This window comes from Hyla sarda, chromosome 5 (assembly GCF_029499605.1).
Source record: "Hyla sarda isolate aHylSar1 chromosome 5, aHylSar1.hap1, whole genome shotgun sequence".
In the NCBI taxonomy this organism is placed as follows: Eukaryota; Metazoa; Chordata; class Amphibia; order Anura; family Hylidae; genus Hyla; species Hyla sarda.
The window spans coordinates 293,008,822-293,026,887 of NC_079193.1; the positions used below are offsets into that span (position 1 = coordinate 293,008,822).

The 18,066-nt window shown below is 41.5% G+C and overlaps 1 protein-coding gene across 5 annotated transcripts in view; it reads left to right on the forward strand.

Moving 5' to 3' along the window:
- FAM110B (family with sequence similarity 110 member B) overlaps window positions 1-18,066 on the forward strand; it is a 282,271-nt gene that overhangs the window by 47,689 nt on the left and 216,516 nt on the right. Inside the window, exon 2 of one of the 5 annotated variants that reach the window (XM_056521984.1) lies at window positions 9,795-9,927. The exons of the other annotated variants lie outside the window; for them this stretch is intronic. The gene's annotated coding sequence lies outside the window, so the exon portion shown is untranslated. The remainder of the gene's footprint in view (window positions 1-9,794; window positions 9,928-18,066) is intronic. 5 annotated transcript variants of the gene reach the window in all.

Here is an 18,066-nt window from a genome sequence, read left to right on the forward strand (position 1 = left end):
TATAATGTGAGGGGTGGACTCACTTATGGGAGATACTGTATATATAATGTGAGGGGTGGACTCACTTATGGGAGATACTGTATATAATGTGAGGGGTGGACTCACTTATGGGAGATACTGTATATATAATGTGAGGGGTGGAGTCACTTATGGGAGATACTGTATATAATGTGAGGGGTGGACTCACTTATGGGAGATACTGTATATATAATGTGAGGGGTGGACTCACTTATGGGAGATACTGTATATATAATGTGAGGGGTGGACTCACTTATGGGAGATACTGTATATATAATGTGAGGGGTGGACTCACTTATGGGAGATACTGTATATATAATGTGAGGGGTGGACTCACTTATGGGAGATACTGTATATATAATGTGAGGGGTGGACTCTTTTATGGGAGATACTGTATATAATGTGAGAAGTGGACTCACTTATGGGAGATACTGTATATATAATGTGAGGGGTTGACTCACTTATGGGAGATACTGTATATATAATGTGAGGGGTTGACTCACTTATGGGAGATACTGTATATATAATGTGAGGGGTGGAGTCACTTACGGGAGATACTGTATATAATGTAAGGGGTGGACTCACTTATGGGAGATACTGTATATAATGTGAGGGGTGGACTCACTTATGGGAGATACTGTATATATAATGTGAGGGGTGGAGTCACTTATGGGAGATACTGTAGATATAATGTGAGGGGTGGACTCACTTTTGGGAGATACTGTACAGTATATATAATGTGAGGGGTGGACTCACTTATGGGAGATACTGTATATATAATGTGAGGAGTGGACTCACTTATGGGAGATACTGTATATATAATGTGAGGGGTGGACTCACTTATGGGAGATACTGTATATATAATGTGAGGGGTGGACTCACTTATGGGATATACTGTATATAATGTGAGGGGTGGACTCACTTATGGGAAATACTGTATATATAATGTGAGGAGTGGACTCACTTATGGGAGATACTGTATATATAATGTGAGGGGTGGACTCACTTATGGGAGATACTGTATATAATGTGAGGGGTGGACTCACTTATGGGAGATACTGTATATATAATGTGAGGGGTGGAGTCACTTATGGGAGATACTGTATATATAATGTGAGGGGTGGAGTCACTTATGGGAGATACTGTATATAATGTGAGGAGTGGACTCACTTATGGGAGATACGGTATATATAATGTGAGGGGTGGACTCACTTATGGGAGATACTGTATATATAATGTGAGGGGTGGACTCACTTATGGGATATACTGTATATAATGTGAGGGGTGGACTCACTTATGGGAAATACTGTATATATAATGTGAGGAGTGGACTCACTTATGGGAGATACTGTATATATAATGTGAGGGGTGGACTCACTTATGGGAGATACTGTATATAATGTGAGGGGTGGACTCACTTATGGGAGATACTGTATATATAATGTGAGGGGTGGAGTCACTTATGGGAGATACTGTATATATAATGTGAGGGGTGGAGTCACTTATGGGAGATACTGTATATAATGTGAGGAGTGGACTCACTTATGGGAGATACGGTATATATAATGTGAGGGGTGGACTCACTTATGGGAGATACTGTATATATAATGTGAGGGGTGGACTCACTTATGGGATATACTGTATATAATGTGAGGGGTGGACTCACTTATGGGAAATACTGTATATATAATGTGAGGAGTGGACTCACTTATGGGAGATACTGTATATATAATGTGAGGGGTGGACTCACTTATGGGAGATACTGTATATATAATGTGAGGGGTGGACTCACTTAAGTGAGATACTGTATATAATGTGAGGGGTGGACTCACTTAAGTGAGATACTGTATATAATGTGAGGGGTGGACTCACTTAAGTGAGATACTGTATATAATGTGAGGGGTGGACTCACTTATGGGAGATACTGTATATATAATGTGAGGGGTGGACTCACTTATGGGAGATACTGTATATATAATGTGAGGGGTGGACTCACTTATGGGAGATACTGTATATATAATGTGAGGGGTGGACTCACTTATGGGAGATACTGTATATATAATGTGAGGGGTGGACTCTTTTATGGGAGATACTGTATATAATGTGAGAAGTGGACTCACTTATGGGAGATACTGTATATATAATGTGAGGGGTTGACTCACTTATGGGAGATACTGTATATATAATGTGAGGGGTTGACTCACTTATGGGAGATACTGTATATATAATGTGAGGGGTGGAGTCACTTATGGGAGATACTGTATATAATGTAAGGGGTGGACTCACTTATGGGAGATACTGTATATAATGTGAGGGGTGGACTCACTTATGGGAGATACTGTATATATAATGTGAGGGGTGGAGTCACTTATGGGAGATACTGTAGATATAATGTGAGGGGTGGACTCACTTTTGGGAGATACTGTACAGTATATATAATGTGAGGGGTGGACTCACTTATGGGAGATACTGTATATATAATGTGAGGAGTGGACTCACTTATGGGAGATACTGTATATATAATGTGAGGGGTGGACTCACTTATGGGAGATACTGTATATATAATGTGAGGGGTGGACTCACTTATGGGATATACTGTATATAATGTGAGGGGTGGACTCACTTATGGGAAATACTGTATATATAATGTGAGGAGTGGACTCACTTATGGGAGATACTGTATATATAATGTGAGGGGTGGACTCACTTATGGGAGATACTGTATATAATGTGAGGGGTGGACTCACTTATGGGAGATACTGTATATATAATGTGAGGGGTGGAGTCACTTATGGGAGATACTGTATATATAATGTGAGGGGTGGAGTCACTTATGGGAGATACTGTATATAATGTGAGGAGTGGACTCACTTATGGGAGATACGGTATATATAATGTGAGGGGTGGACTCACTTATGGGAGATACTGTATATATAATGTGAGGGGTGGACTCACTTATGGGAGATACTGTATATAATGTGAGGGGTGGACTCACTTATGGGAGATACTGTATATATAATGTGAGGGGTGGAGTCACTTATGGGAGATACTGTATATAATGTGAGGGGTGGACTCACTTATGGGAAATACTGTATATATAATGTGAGGAGTGGACTCACTTATGGGAGATACTGTATATATAATGTGAGGGGTGGACTCACTTATGGGAGATACTGTATATAATGTGAGGGGTGGACTCACTTATGGGAGATACTGTATATATAATGTGAGGGGTGGAGTCACTTATGGGAGATACTGTATATATAATGTGAGGGGTGGAGTCACTTATGGGAGATACTGTATATAATGTGAGGAGTGGACTCACTTATGGGAGATACGGTATATATAATGTGAGGGGTGGACTCACTTATGGGAGATACTGTATATATAATGTGAGGGGTGGACTCACTTATGGGATATACTGTATATAATGTGAGGGGTGGACTCACTTATGGGAAATACTGTATATATAATGTGAGGAGTGGACTCACTTATGGGAGATACTGTATATATAATGTGAGGGGTGGACTCACTTATGGGAGATACTGTATATATAATGTGAGGGGTGGACTCACTTAAGTGAGATACTGTATATAATGTGAGGGGTGGACTCACTTAAGTGAGATACTGTATATAATGTGAGGGGTGGACTCACTTAAGTGAGATACTGTATATAATGTGAGGGGTGGACTCACTTATGGGAGATACTGTAGATCTAATGTGAGGGGTGGACTCACTTATGGGAGATACTGTATATAATGTGAGGGGTGGACTCACTTAAGTGAGATACTGTATATAATGTGAGGGGTGGACTCACTTATGGGAGATACTGTATATATAATGTGAGGGGTGGACTCTTTTATGGGATATACTGTATATAATGTGAGGGGTGGACTCACTTTTGGGAGATACTAAATATAATGTGAGGGGTGGACTCACTTATGTAGGATACTGTATCTTAGGGCAGTGTTTCCCAAGCAGTGTGCCTAATGCTGTTGCAAAACTACAACTCCCATCATGCCTGGACAGCCAAAGGCTGTCCAGGCATGCTGTAAGTTGTAGTTTTGCAACAGCTGGAGGCACACTGGTTGGGAAACACCAGCTTAGGATGATGTGCAATGACATACAGTAAATCATAGAACATTTTCATAAAGAAATGGATTGTCACTTTAAGGTTTCCAATTTTACACGGCATTTGTTTTGCATTACAATATAAATGTGACCTTTAACTGCTGCTACGTTCTACATCTTCTAAAGACAACAAGAAAGATTTGTGACCGGGTTCACTCCTGAACAGAATGGGAAATAAGTGTAATTCTAATAATGGAGAAATAAGGGCCCCAGGAAAGAATTACAGAGCATGACGTTCCATGTTACATCTGCTCCCAGCATTATACTCTATGAGTAAACAGTTGGATCATTTATTTTCTGCTCTTCTACTTTTGTACTCCTCTATAGTGTTTACTTGCTGCAGAACATATTTTACTGATAACCGGTGAAGGATATTTGGGTGTTAATATCTAGTTATAATGAGCAAGCATAATGTATTACTGTGTGCCCCATGGGTGTCTGCATGAGACAATTTTTATTATGTCACATTCAGCTCATTTGTTTAAACGGCCTTTACTCACATTGTCTCAAATAGCCTTCACTTGTCTTATGAGATACATATGAGTGTATAAAATCACAATTAATAATGTTACTGTATTGAGTGTCCGAATTCTAATGTGTGCACAAAGGACATGATAGCTCATTTTTATGGCCACATAGGGGATGATCTTGTTGCTCATCCTGTGTAATGAATGACATAAGGGGTAGATTTATCAACACTGGCATAGGGGCAAGTTCTAGCAATATGAAAAGACTGGCAATAATTTGAGTGATGCCTGGTGTATATTTTTAAAACACTTACATAGCTTATGTAAATGTCTATATTAACTAAAGACTGTTGTAAAGTAGACACAGCACCAGATCTGGCCTGTCCTCCATTTTTTTATTCGCATGTTGATTGAAATTTTAAAAGCAAAATTAGACATATACATGTAACCCCCTGGGATTATTGTTGTGTATTATCCTGCTATTACATGAAGTGTAATTGAAGGAGATGGCTGACTGTGCAAACAAAACAAAAATGAGCAGTGACTAAAGCTGGGGAAGGAGAAGTTTGGTGGACATGCGCTTGTAGCCATCTTGGATTGTTTTTTAGTTCCAGCAGAGCAAGCAGAGAAAGAGGACATAGAGAGACAGCCTGTGAGGGGTCCTGGCTCAAAAAGCGCTGCAGCAGCTGAGAGAAATCTGCTAGTAGATTGAACAAGATCCAGTGCTGGTAGCAGGAAAGCCTCTGTGAGCAGTGAATGAAAAGGTTGTCTAGCATTTTACTTCTCCCTTTAAAAGTGACCAGGCTGGGATGAAAAATGATTAAAGGTATATTCACCTGCCTGATCCCCTAGGTGTCATTCCAATGGTGCCTGATCCCCACTGCTCACCACTTCATGGTTTCAGTATTGACACAAGGAAATACCCACTCAGCCAATCATTGGCCGAAACAGCAATGGGCTGAATAGGCTGTGATTGGCTTAGTAGAAACTTCCATGTGTGGAGACAGAGACCAGGAACTGGTGAGCAGTGAAAGCAAAGCATTACTTTTTAACAGCAGAAGGAGGAGGTCAGGTAAGTAAGTATAGCTTTTGACTTTTTTCAATGCAGCAAACTTAAAAGGGTACTTTGCCCCTAGACATCTTATCCCCTATCCAAAGAATAGGGCATAAGATGTCTTGATCACGGGGGTCCCGCCAATGGGAATCCCCGCAATCTTGGCTGTGGTACCCCAGACATCCGGTGCATGGAGCAAACTTCTCTCCGTGCCAGATGACTGGCGATGTGGGGTGGAGGCACGTGATGTCACGATCACGCCCTGCTCATGGCATCACGGCTAGGCTTCCTCAATGCCTCCTCATAGACTTGCGTGGCCATGACATCATGAACGGGGCATGGCCGTGACATCACGAGCCTCCAGCGTTGCACACGATGCTCTAAACGAACGCTGAGTGCAGCAGGGAGATCGCGGGGGTCCCGCCGCTGGGGATAGGGGATAAGATGTCTAGGGGCAGAGTACCTCTTTAAAGAAAGAAGTAAAATGTCAGACAACCTCTTTATGATAAGTCAGCTATGACGTTCTTGAACCACACACTTTATATGGTGCCAAACCTCCATTTCCCTTACTGTATTTCAAGTATAAGTGTTATCCGAAGTGACGTGTGCGCTGTACAAGAGAATAACTCCTAGTGTATTTAGTGCAATATTCATTTCACAGAGGCCAAATGGGCCTAGAGATGCCCAACTCCTTCACACATGAGAAAATGACTTGCAGAAGAAGAATCTGTTGCATTACATTCAGAGCTCCAGACTATGAACTCATTTCTCCTGAAACCCTCATCATCAATCACATTGACAAGCGGAGAGATGAAAAGTTCTGCCCACAGTCCTCCGATCAATCTTGTCCACAGGCTGAAACTGCAGAACATTGCAGGCACCTCCTCAGCAGAAGACGACATCTGCTGAGAGGAAATCATGACAACAAATACATTATAGAGGTGGGAAATACATCTCTTCTCTGATGGTACAAAGAGGATTGTGTGTTTTATGACCTGAAGCTGAAGGAATGATAAGAAAATGTTTGCAGGGCATGCTGGGCTTCCTGTAACATCCGGCTGATATTATTCCTAACATCAGATAGATAGATTGCTCTCTCAACAAACAAATTGTATCAGTGCATTCAGGTTACAAAGAGATTATTAAAAAAGGAATTGAACTAAGTTACAATGATCTAACAATATAACATTTCTTTTCACCTAGATTTTTTTTCCCTAATAAAAGCCATTACTAATACATGTTCTTGGTTTCTAATCTGTTTCTGTTTTCTTATTGAAATTTTTTGTATTAGAATTTTTGTACTTTATTATGAGGGCTGCCATATTGCCTGACGTGTTCTTACACAGCATTTAGAGATATGCTTTACAGCAGGGGAGGAGCTCAAGAGGAATTCACGATGAATAAATTGTTGACTTCGGTCATTTTATCCATCGTGCAGAATTTGCGCAAAATTTGTGTGGAATTCGCGCAAAATTCATGCAGAATTTGCACAGAATTCATGCGGAATTCTCACGGAATTTCCATGCGGAAATTAAGAGCAATGAAGGAGGAGGGTATTCAATTCTACTTTTCTGGATTCCTCATGAATCCCGCATGAATTCCACACAAAATGGATTTCGTCAGGAAAAAAAATCCCATTGACTTCAATGGGCTTTTACTCGAGGATTCCCCCTGAAGAATGAACATGTTCTATCTTCAGGCGGAACAGAATTCAGTGTCGGAATTCCGCTAGCAGAAATTCCTCAGTGTGAACAGGACAACAGAAAGCCAATTAAAGTCAATTAAATATGATTTGATGAATAAATTGGAGCAGAAAAAGCAAGCAAAATTTCTCGAGTAAATTCCTCTTGAATTCTTCAGTGTGAACATACCCATAGACATCCAATAGATGGGACCTGTCTCATTCAGATGAATTGAAGACACTATTAACCCCTTGGGGACGGAGGATTTTTCCGTTTTTGCACTTTCCTTTTTTCCTCCTTACCTTTTTAAAAATCATAACCCTTTCAATTTTGCACCTAAAAATCCTTTTGATGGCTTAGTTTTTGCGCCACCAATTCTACTTTGTAATGACATCAGTCATTTTACCCAAAAATCTACAGCGAAAGGGGAAAAAAATAATTGTGCAACAAAATTTAAGAAAAAACGCCATTTTGTTACTTTTGGGGGCTTCCATTTCTATGTAGTACATTTTTCGGTAAAAATTACACCTTATCATTATTCTGTAGGTCCATAAGATTAAAATGATACCCTATTTATATATGTTTGATTTTGTCGTACTTCTGAAAAAAATCATAACTACATGCAGGAAAATGTATACGTTTAAAATTGTCATATTCTGACCCCTATAACTTTTTTATTTTTCTGCATACGGGGCGGTATGAGGGCTCATTTTTTGCACCGTGATCTGCAGTTTTTAGTGGTATGTTTGTATTGATCTGACTTTTTAATCGCTTTTTATTCATTTTTTCATTGTATAAAAAGTGACCAAAAATACACTATTTTGGACTTTGGATTTTTTTTGCGCGTACGCCATTAACTGTGCGGTTTAATTAATTATATATTTTTATAATTCGGACATTTCTGCATGCGGCGATACCACATATGTTTTTTTTTTATTCTTTTTTTTTTTTTATGGGAAAAGGGGGGTGATTCAAACTTTTATTCGGGAAGGGGTTAAATTATCTTTATTCACTTATTTTTCACTTATTTTTTGCAATGTTATAGCTCCCATAGGGGGCTATAACACTGCACACACTGATCTTTTACATTGATCAATGGTTTCTAATAGGAAACCATTGATCAATGATTCTGCCGCTTGACTGCTCATGCCTGGATCTCAGGCACTGAGCAGTCATTCAGCGATCGGACAGTGAGGATGAAGGTGGGGACCCTCCTGCTGCCCTACGGCTGTTCGGGATGCCGTGATTTCACTGTGGTGATCCCGAACAGCCCCCTGAGCTAACCGGCATGAGTGTACTTTCACTTTAGACGCAACGTTCAACTTTTAACGCTGCATCTAAAGGGTTAATAGCGAGCGGCACCACGATCAGTGCCATGCGCTATTAGCCCCGGGTCCCGGCCGTTGTTAGGTGCCAGGCCCTACCCGCTATGACGCCGTGGCCCCGCGTTATAGACAGGGAGTGGGCGAAGGGCGTACAGGTACGCCCTCTGCCCCCAACAGGTAAAAGGAAATCTGTCACCAATGTCACCTGCACAAACCTGTCAGTACCGACAGGTAGTGCAGGTGACACTGATGACAACGGTACTCACCTTGTCCCGGTCTGTGGGGAGATCTCCTGTAATCTTCTCCAGTATCTTTATAGCTTACATCCTTATAGCTTACACACATCTCCAAACATCATACATGCATACATCTTGCTTACACAACATCTATCATTCATACACACACACATCATTCATACATCATACATACAGTACGTACACACATCATTCATACATCATACATACAGTACACACATCATTCATACATCATACATACAATACAGTACATACACACATCATTTATACAGTACATACACACACATCATTCACACATTATATATACAGTACATACACAAGCTGTTTCCAGACCCCATATCTCCAAATCTCATGTTATGGGGCTTATAGGTTGTGGTTGTGGCGGGGAGAGGGGTGTTGAGTCTAGCGCTGGGGAAGGGGGATGTTGAGGCAAGTGCCAGGCCTGGTGTAGTCGCAGCGACAAGCCTCCTCTTCAGGCTCGGGACCTCAGGTCTGTGGTGGGGATCTCCTGTAATCTTCTCCAGTATCTGGAAGAAGGAGCATGTAGGAGGACTGATGGGTCTGGGGGGAGGGAGATTGGAATAGAGGAGCCATGAGGAGGACAGAGGGGTCTGGAGGATGACAGAGGGGTCTGGAGGAGGACAGGTGGGATTCAGCTAAACTGAGAAGAAACAGTGTGTAACAGTGTTAGTATTATTGTTATGGAGGGATTATTATATTTGGAAGGTACAGCGTGTGGCAGGGTTATATTTAGGGGGAACAATAGGTGGCAGTATTATATTCAGGGGGTGCAGTGGTTGTCAGTATTATATTCAGGGGGTACAGTATTTAGCAGAATAATAATGACTATTGTGTTTATACAGAGGATGAGGATCTACTGACAAAGTGAGGAGCCAATGATGTCCAGGTGTCAGACTCTACAGAGAAGATGGAGCTGGAAGACGTCCTGGTGTCTGGACCAGATGGAGAAGAAAAGACAACAGAGAAGACCCTCAGGTCACTGAAATAATTGTGTACTCTCCTGACTGTCCCATCAGCTACAGTCACTTGTAAGTTCCGCAGTGATGATGGGTGACGCTGTACCCTGATCTGTGGCTCTCCAGCTGTTGCAAAACTACAACTCCCATAATGCTTGAGACTCTCCAGACATGATGGGAGTTATATCTTTACAACAGCTGGAGACCAACTGGAACCAAGGTTATTGGGTGATTGGTGGGGGTCCCAGTAGTTGGACCCACACCAGACAAATGGGCTTCTTATTCTTAAATGCCTGGCCTATGTTTTGTCTGTCTGGCCCTGCCTGTTAGTCACTTATATTGTGTATTCCCCTGATTGTTTCCCATCAGTGCTGTAGTCACTGATATCTTTGTGCGGCCGAGTAAGGGGTCATCTGGGATTGGGGAAGCGTGTAATCAGCTAGTAGGGGGGCCCAGGGCAATTTATCGCACTGGGGCCTATGGTTTCTAGCTACGCCCCTGACTGGCACCCCCCTTTCCCGAGCATGGGACACAATTGTCCCAAGCATGAATAGAGCAATAGAGCCACTACTCCATCCATTCTATATGAAGCCACCAAATATGTATTCCGCTCTCAAAAATGTTCTGTGGCCCCATAGAGAATGAATGTAACAGTGTCATCGCACAAGTTGAGATGGGAATACCCCTTTAATGAAGAGTTATACATGCACTGTCCTTCATGCACTGCCAAACAGACTCACTGCACATGGCTGCTATTCTCCCTTAAAGAGGTACTCCACTGGATAGGGGATAAGATGTTTTCCGGTGGCGTACTCCTTTAAAATCATTGTTTTTGGTTAAGAATGACCCTGGAAAACATTGCCAAATGCAGCATAATATAGTGGCACCCATACAGCTCAGGGGAGTCTATGTACAGCTTCTTGTACTCTTATATTCCCAGTGCATAAATTCTGAGTTACAGTTTTTATTGTTTTGACCACTTCTCTCCGAAAGCCAACTCATTTTCTATATTACAGACACAGGAACAATGGGGGAGATTTATCAAAACCTGTCCAGAGGAAAAGTTGCCCAGTTGCCCATAGCAACCAATCAGATCTCTTCTTTCATTTTTAACAAGGCCCCTGCAAAATGAAAGAAGTGATCTGATTGGTTGTTATGGGCAACTGGGCAACTTTTCCTCTGGACAGCTTTTGATAAATCTCCCCTAATGGCTTTAGCAAAACCTGTGTAAAGGAAGAGTGGTACAGTTGCCCTTAGCAACCAATCAGATCCCTTCTTTTATTTTTAAAGGGGCCTGTGAAAAATGAAAGATGAAATCTGATTGGTTGCTATGGGCAACTGCACCACTCTTTGGCAAAGACCATGTTCACACAGTAAAAAAAAAGAAAGAAAACCAGATTCCTTGCACTGCAATATGTAAGTAATTACAATGTTTGGTCATAAGTTTTAATTAGCAGGTCCCATCATGTATGGCATCAATGGAACACACACATCTGCAAAGTAAGGACATTCCATCCATCCAACATGGTGATGGTATAGTGGTACCAGGATGTTTTTCATTTTATTGTGGAATGCAATGAAGAAGAAGAATGAGGAAAGTGGAAACATTGCTATTATGAGAGTTCTATTATTATGTGAAATGTATTTAGTAACTGCATTTGTTACATTTATTTCATATAAACAGCGCATACCCAGCATATAATTATGTTCCTATTATTTCTTTTCTCGTTTTTTTTCTTCTTTCTATTCTTCTTTTTAGAAAAAAATAGGAAAGGAAGTTTCTGCGGTAACCTGAATTATGAGGCTTACCTGACAATGTGGCATTTAAAGGGTAGCTCCCACCATCCTATATTTTTTTCTGTCCCTGCCTATTGCCAATCTATCCCTAACCCCCTCCCTGCTTTTAATTTTTATTTTACTATATTAAAAATAACTTTTTTTTCTGCCTGGTAGTGTGCTCACTACCACGCAGACTTCCCCAGCAGGCACCATGTCACTGATGCCTGCTGGGGGGGGGACTTCCGCCCTTAGTTTGTGTACACAGGGTGCCTCCAGCTGTTTCACCACTACAACTCCCAGCTTGCCCTGACATCTATTGGCTGTCAGGGCATGCTGGGAGTTGTAGTAGTGAAACAGCTGGAGGAACCCTGTGCAGATAAACTATAAGTTAGTGCCATGCGGCGCTACGGCGCTAGCCAGTTCCCTCCATCAAACCCCCTCCCCGCCATACCCCATTCCCTCCATCACAAACCTGGAGCATTGTCTATGCAGACGATTTAGACCCCTGTATTAGAAAAACAAAGATTCAACCACTCTTCGGTATGGTATAGAGCAGTGGTCTTCAACCTGCGGGCCTCCAGATGTTGCAAAACTACAACTCCCAGCATGCCCGGACAGCCATCGGCTGTCCGGGCATGCTGGGAGTTGTAGTTTTGAAACATCTGGAGGTCCGCAGGTTGAAGACCACTGGTATAGAGCATAAGTATACAATGCATTCAAAAAGTTTTTAGACCATTTCACTTTTGTCACATTTTGTTTTGTTGTATGGCCTTATGCTCAAATAAAATAATAATTCTAGTTTCCCCCCCATTGTCATGATCATGTCACGTAGGGCAGGGAAGAAGTGCGCCCTAACTCTACCTAAAGCTGCTTTCCTTGCCTACTTGAAAAGACATCCTAAACTGTGAATCACGACTTGGAGCCAGTCTATAACAAACAGACGCAAAGCTTAGAAATAAGGCCAGAAACTTCAATCTTGGTTCATCAGACCAGAGAATCTTGTTTCTCAGAGTCCTTTGGTGCTCTTTTGCAAATCCGCATAGGCTTTCAGTGATGGTTGACCTTCTGGAAGTTTCTCCCAGCTGCACACAGGATCCTTGAAGCTCAGCCAAAGTGACCTTTGGGGACTTTCAGTGCAGCAGATATTTGTATCCCCTTCTCCAGGTCTGTGCCTTTACAAATTCCTGTATCTAAACTCCACAGGCAGTTATTTCCCCCTCATGGCTTTTTTCTTTATCTCATATGCATTGTCAGCTGTGAGACCTTTTCTAGACAGGACTGTGTCTTTCCAAATCCTGTCCAATCAGCTGAATTTACCACAAGTGTCTCCAGTCAAGGTGTAGAAACATCTCACAGATGATCAAGAAAAATGGGAGAAGCCAGAGCTAAATTTCAAGTGTCATAACTTAAGGTCTAAACACTAATATCCATGCAAAATATAATTTTTTTTATTTAAACCCCATAAGGACCAAGCCAATTTTCAACTTAAATGGGCACTGTCAGATAAAAAAAACTTTTGATATGTTGCAATTGCTTTCTTTAGAAAATTTTCAGTATTTCATACTGAAAAAGCCAGTCAAAGAACTGCCCCCCCTGCCTGCTTGGACACATACTAGTCCTGCTGTGTCCATGCGTCATCACCTATGTCATGGACACACTTCCTTGATTGACAGCTATGAGTGCAGGGCTCACAGATAGAGGAAAAACCCTCCCACTGTCAGCTTGTGTCCCCCTACTGTCAGTGAGGACAAGCTGGGAGTTGTAGTTTTGCTAATGCTAGGGGAGATGTGAGCAGACAGCATACTGAGGGAGGGGGCAGAGACATGCACAGTGAGGCCACGCCCCCTCCCTTTGAGAGGAATTCAGACTAGTGAGCTAAATTAAAAGTGTGATAAAAAAAATTAATAAAGGTGCTAGACACATAAAAATTAAATGTACATGGTCAGGATTAGGTACTGAGTGATATATTTAAAAAAAAATGTATTGGATCTGACGGGTACACTTTAAGGACCAGAGCATTTTTTTGCAAATCTGACCACTGTCACCTTAATAACTCTGGGATGCTTTTACTTTTCATTCTGATTCCGAGACAGTTCTTTCGTTACATATTCTACTTTATGTTAGTGGTAAATTTCCGGCGAACAATTCCAAAATTTGATGAAAAATTTGAAAATTTTGCATGTTTTTTTTTACTTTGAAACTCTCTGAAAATGGACATCTCAAATAAATCATATATTGATTCACATATACAATATGTCTATTTTATGTTAACATCATAAAGTTGACATGTTTTCACTTTTTGAAGACATTAGAGGGCTTCAAAGTATAGCAGCAATTTTCAAATTTTTCACGAAAATTTCAAAATCGGAATTCAAAGTTTGGTTTGAAGTATAAGTAATACCCCATAAATTACCCCATTATAAAAACTGCACCCCTCAATATATTCCAAATGACATTCAGAAAGTTTAACCCTTTAGGTGTTTCACAGGAATAGCAGCAAAGTGAAGGTGACACTTGCATGTTCTTGTAGAGCCATTTTTTGAATTTTTACAAGGGGTAAAGGAGAGAATCCCCACAAAATTTGTAACCCAATTTCTGTTGAGTAAGGAAATACCTCATCTGTAGATATAAAGTGTTCTGCGGGTGCAGTAGAGGGCTCAGAAGGGAAGGAGTGACAATGGGATTTTGGAGAGTGAATTTTGCTGAAATGGTTTTTGGGGGCATGTCGCATTTAGGAAGCCCCTATGGTGCCAGAACAGCAAAAAAAAAAAAAAACACATTGCATATTATTTGGAAAACTGCACGCCTCAAGGAATGTAGCAAGGAGTACAGTAAGCCTTAATACCCCTCAGGTGTTTGACGACTTTTTGTTAAAGTGTGTGTAAATGAAAATATTTTTTTTTCACTAAAATTCATTTTTTCCCCCCCAAACTTTACATTTTTACAAGGGGTAATAGTAGAAAATGCCCCCAAAATTTGTAACCCTATTTCTTCTCAGTATGGAAATACCCCATGTGTGGACGTCAAGTACTCTACTAGTGCACTACAATGCTCAGTAAAGAAGTCACATTTGGCTTTTGGAAAGCAAATTTTGCTGAAATGTTTTTTTGGGGGCATGTCGCATTTAGGAAGCCCCCGTGGTGCCAGAACAGCAAAAAAAAAAAAAATAATAAACTACATGGCATACTATTTTGGAAACTGCGCCCCTCAGGGAACATAACAAGGGTATAGTGAGCCTTAAAACCACAGGTATTTGACAAATTTTCTCAAAATTTGGACGTGAAAATGAAAAATGTGATTTTTTTTCACTAAAATGCTGGTGTTACCTCAAATTTTTCATTTTCACAATGGGTAATAGGAGAAAATGCCCCCCAAAATTTGTAACACCATTTCTTCTGAGTATGGAAATATCCCATATATGGATGTAAAGGGCTCTGCGGGTTAACTACAATGTTCAAAAGAGAAGGAACGCCAATGAACTTTTGGAGAGAAAATTTGTTTGGAATGGAAGTCAAGGGCCATGTGCATTTACAAAGCCCCCATGGTGCCATAACAGTGGACCTTCCCACATGTGACCCCATTTTGGAAACTATACCCCTCACAGAATTTAATAAGGGGTGCAGTGAGAATTTAAACCCCACTGGCGTTTGACAGATCTTTGGAACATTGGGCTGTGAAAAGGAAAAATTAAATTTTTCATTTTCACTGACTACTGTTCCAAAAATCGGTCAGACACCTGTGGGGTGTAAATGCTCACTGCACCCCTTATTTCATTACATGGGGGGTGTAGTTTCCAAAATGGGGTAACATGTGCGGGGGGTCCATTGTTCTGGCACCATGGGGGCTTTGTAAACATTCATGGCCTTCAATTCCGTACAAATTTTTTCTCTAAAAGGCAATGGCGCTCCTTCTCTTCTGAGCCCTGTAGTTCACCCACAGAGCACTTTACATCCACATATGGGGTATGTTCTTAGAAATATTGGGTTACAAATTTTGGGGGCTTTTTTTCCTATTTTTCCTTGTAAAAATGAAAAATTTAGGGTAACACTAGCATTTTAGTGAAAACATTTTTTTTTTCATTTTCCCATCCAAATTTTACTAAAATTTGTCAAACACCGGTGGGGTGCTAAGGCTCACAATGGGGCATTTATTGTGCAAATCCTGTACAAAATCAACCCCTGTGCAAATCACCAATTTAGGCCTCAACTGTACATAGTGCGCTCTCACACCTGAGCCATGTTGTGCGCATGCAGAGCATTTTACGCCCACATATGGGGTATTTCCGTACTCAGGAGAAATCGTGTTACAAATTTTGGGGGTCTTTTTTTCCTTTTACCTCTTGTGGAAATGAAAAGTATGGGGCAACACCAGCATGTTAGTGTAAACAATATAATTTATTTACACTGACAGGCTGGTGTAGACCCCAACTTTTCTTTTCATACGGGTAAAAGGAGAAAACGCCCCCCAAAATTTGTAATGCAATTTTGAGTAGGGAAATACCCCATGTGTGGCCCTAAACTGTTTCCTTGAAATATGACAGGGCTCTGAAGTGAGAGAACACCATGCGCATTTGAGGCCTAAATGAGGGATTCGCATAGGGGTGGACTCGGATGAAAGCATTACAATTGCCTCTGCTACCAAAAATATTCTATGCCAGTGATTCCAAAACAGGGTGACTCCAGCTGTTGCTAAACTCCCAGCATGCCTGGACAGTCAGTAGCTGTCCGGAAATGCTGGGAATTGTTGTTTTGCAACAGCTGGAGGCTCCGTTTTGAAAAAAGGGCTGCCATCAGAAATTTTGGGGCCCCTTACACAGCTCAATGCCTAGGCCCACCTATGCCCACCAAAGGTCTTGCCAGCTATCTTCCCAATCATCAATAAAATAAAAAAATGTAAACCACAGGACAAGAAAAGCAAGAGCCCTTTAGTTCAATGGGGAAGGAAGGAGGAATGTTATAACCATACATACTGTATTACCATCATACTGTTACTAACCAAATCCTGTATACTGAAACCAATACTACCAATAATACCAGTGTACAAGGAGGAATATTATGACTATACATATTACCATCATTCGGTTACTGACCAAATCCTGACCAATATTCCCAATATACAAGGAAGAAATATTTCCCCCATACAATGACCATATAGTGATTCATATCAGCTCTACACAGGCTCTGCAGGCATTATAAGGGATTACATACAGTTACATCAGGTGATGTCTTCTCTGATCGGAGTCGTTCACTTTCCTTTTTCTTGTCCTTCTGGCCCAGACCGTCATGACGACTTCTTCCTTTCACAATTCGTCTCCACAGAACTTGCTAGACAAACATTTTAGGCTCCGCATTTTTCCTGCACCTGTAACGTTCCATAATAATAGAGTGGCTAGATATGAGGGTTGGGGAAGAGTAGGTGGGTCCGTCCCCTACCCATTAGGTAGTTAGGTCCCTCCAGAAAGTAGACAGGTCCCTTCACATAGTTTCCCTCATTACACAGGTGCCCAGAGTAGGGAGGTACCACCTGTAGGTAGGTCCCTGTGTAGATAGCTGCCCCTTGCAGATAGTTACTCCCAGTATGCAGTAGCAGCCCCCTATAAGCAGCCCCCTATAAGTTACTCCCTGTAGGTAGGTCCCCCTGTATATAGTTGCAGCCCCCAATATACAGTAATCCCCCCCTTTAGGTAGTAGTAGCAGCAGCCCCCTTTAGGTAATAATAGAAACAGCCGCCTTAGGTCATAATAGCCAGCAGTCTCCTTAGGTAGTAATAGCCAGCAGCCCCCTCAGGTAGTAATCAGTACCCCCATTAGCTAGTAATCAGTAGCCCTCATAGGCAGTAATAACCAGCACCCCCCCCCCTTAGGTAGTAATAACAGTAGCCCTGTTAGGTAGTAATCAGTAGCCCTGTTAGGTAGTAATAGACAGCAGCCCCCTTTGGTATTAATAGTAGTAGCCCCCTTAGGTAGCAATCAGTAGCCCCTTAGGTATGAATAAGTAGCCCCTTTATATAGGAATAAGTAGCACCCTTAGGTAGGAATAAGTAGCCCCCTTAGGAAGAAATCAGTAGCCCCTTAGATAGGAATAAGTAGCCCCCTTCAGTAGAAATAAGTAGCCCCCTAAGGCAGTAATCAGTAGCCTCCTTAGGTAGTTATCAGTAGCCACCTTAGGTATTCATCAGCAGCCGGCCCCCTTAGGTAGAAATCAGTAGCCCCTTAGGTATGAATAAGTAGCCCCTTTATATAGGAATAAGTAGCACCCTTAGGTAGGAATAAGTAGCCCCCTTAGGAAGAAATCAGTAGCCCCTTAGATAGGAATAAGTAGCCCCCTTCAGTAGAAATAAGTAGCCCCCTAAGGTAGGAATATGTAGCCCCCTTAGGTAG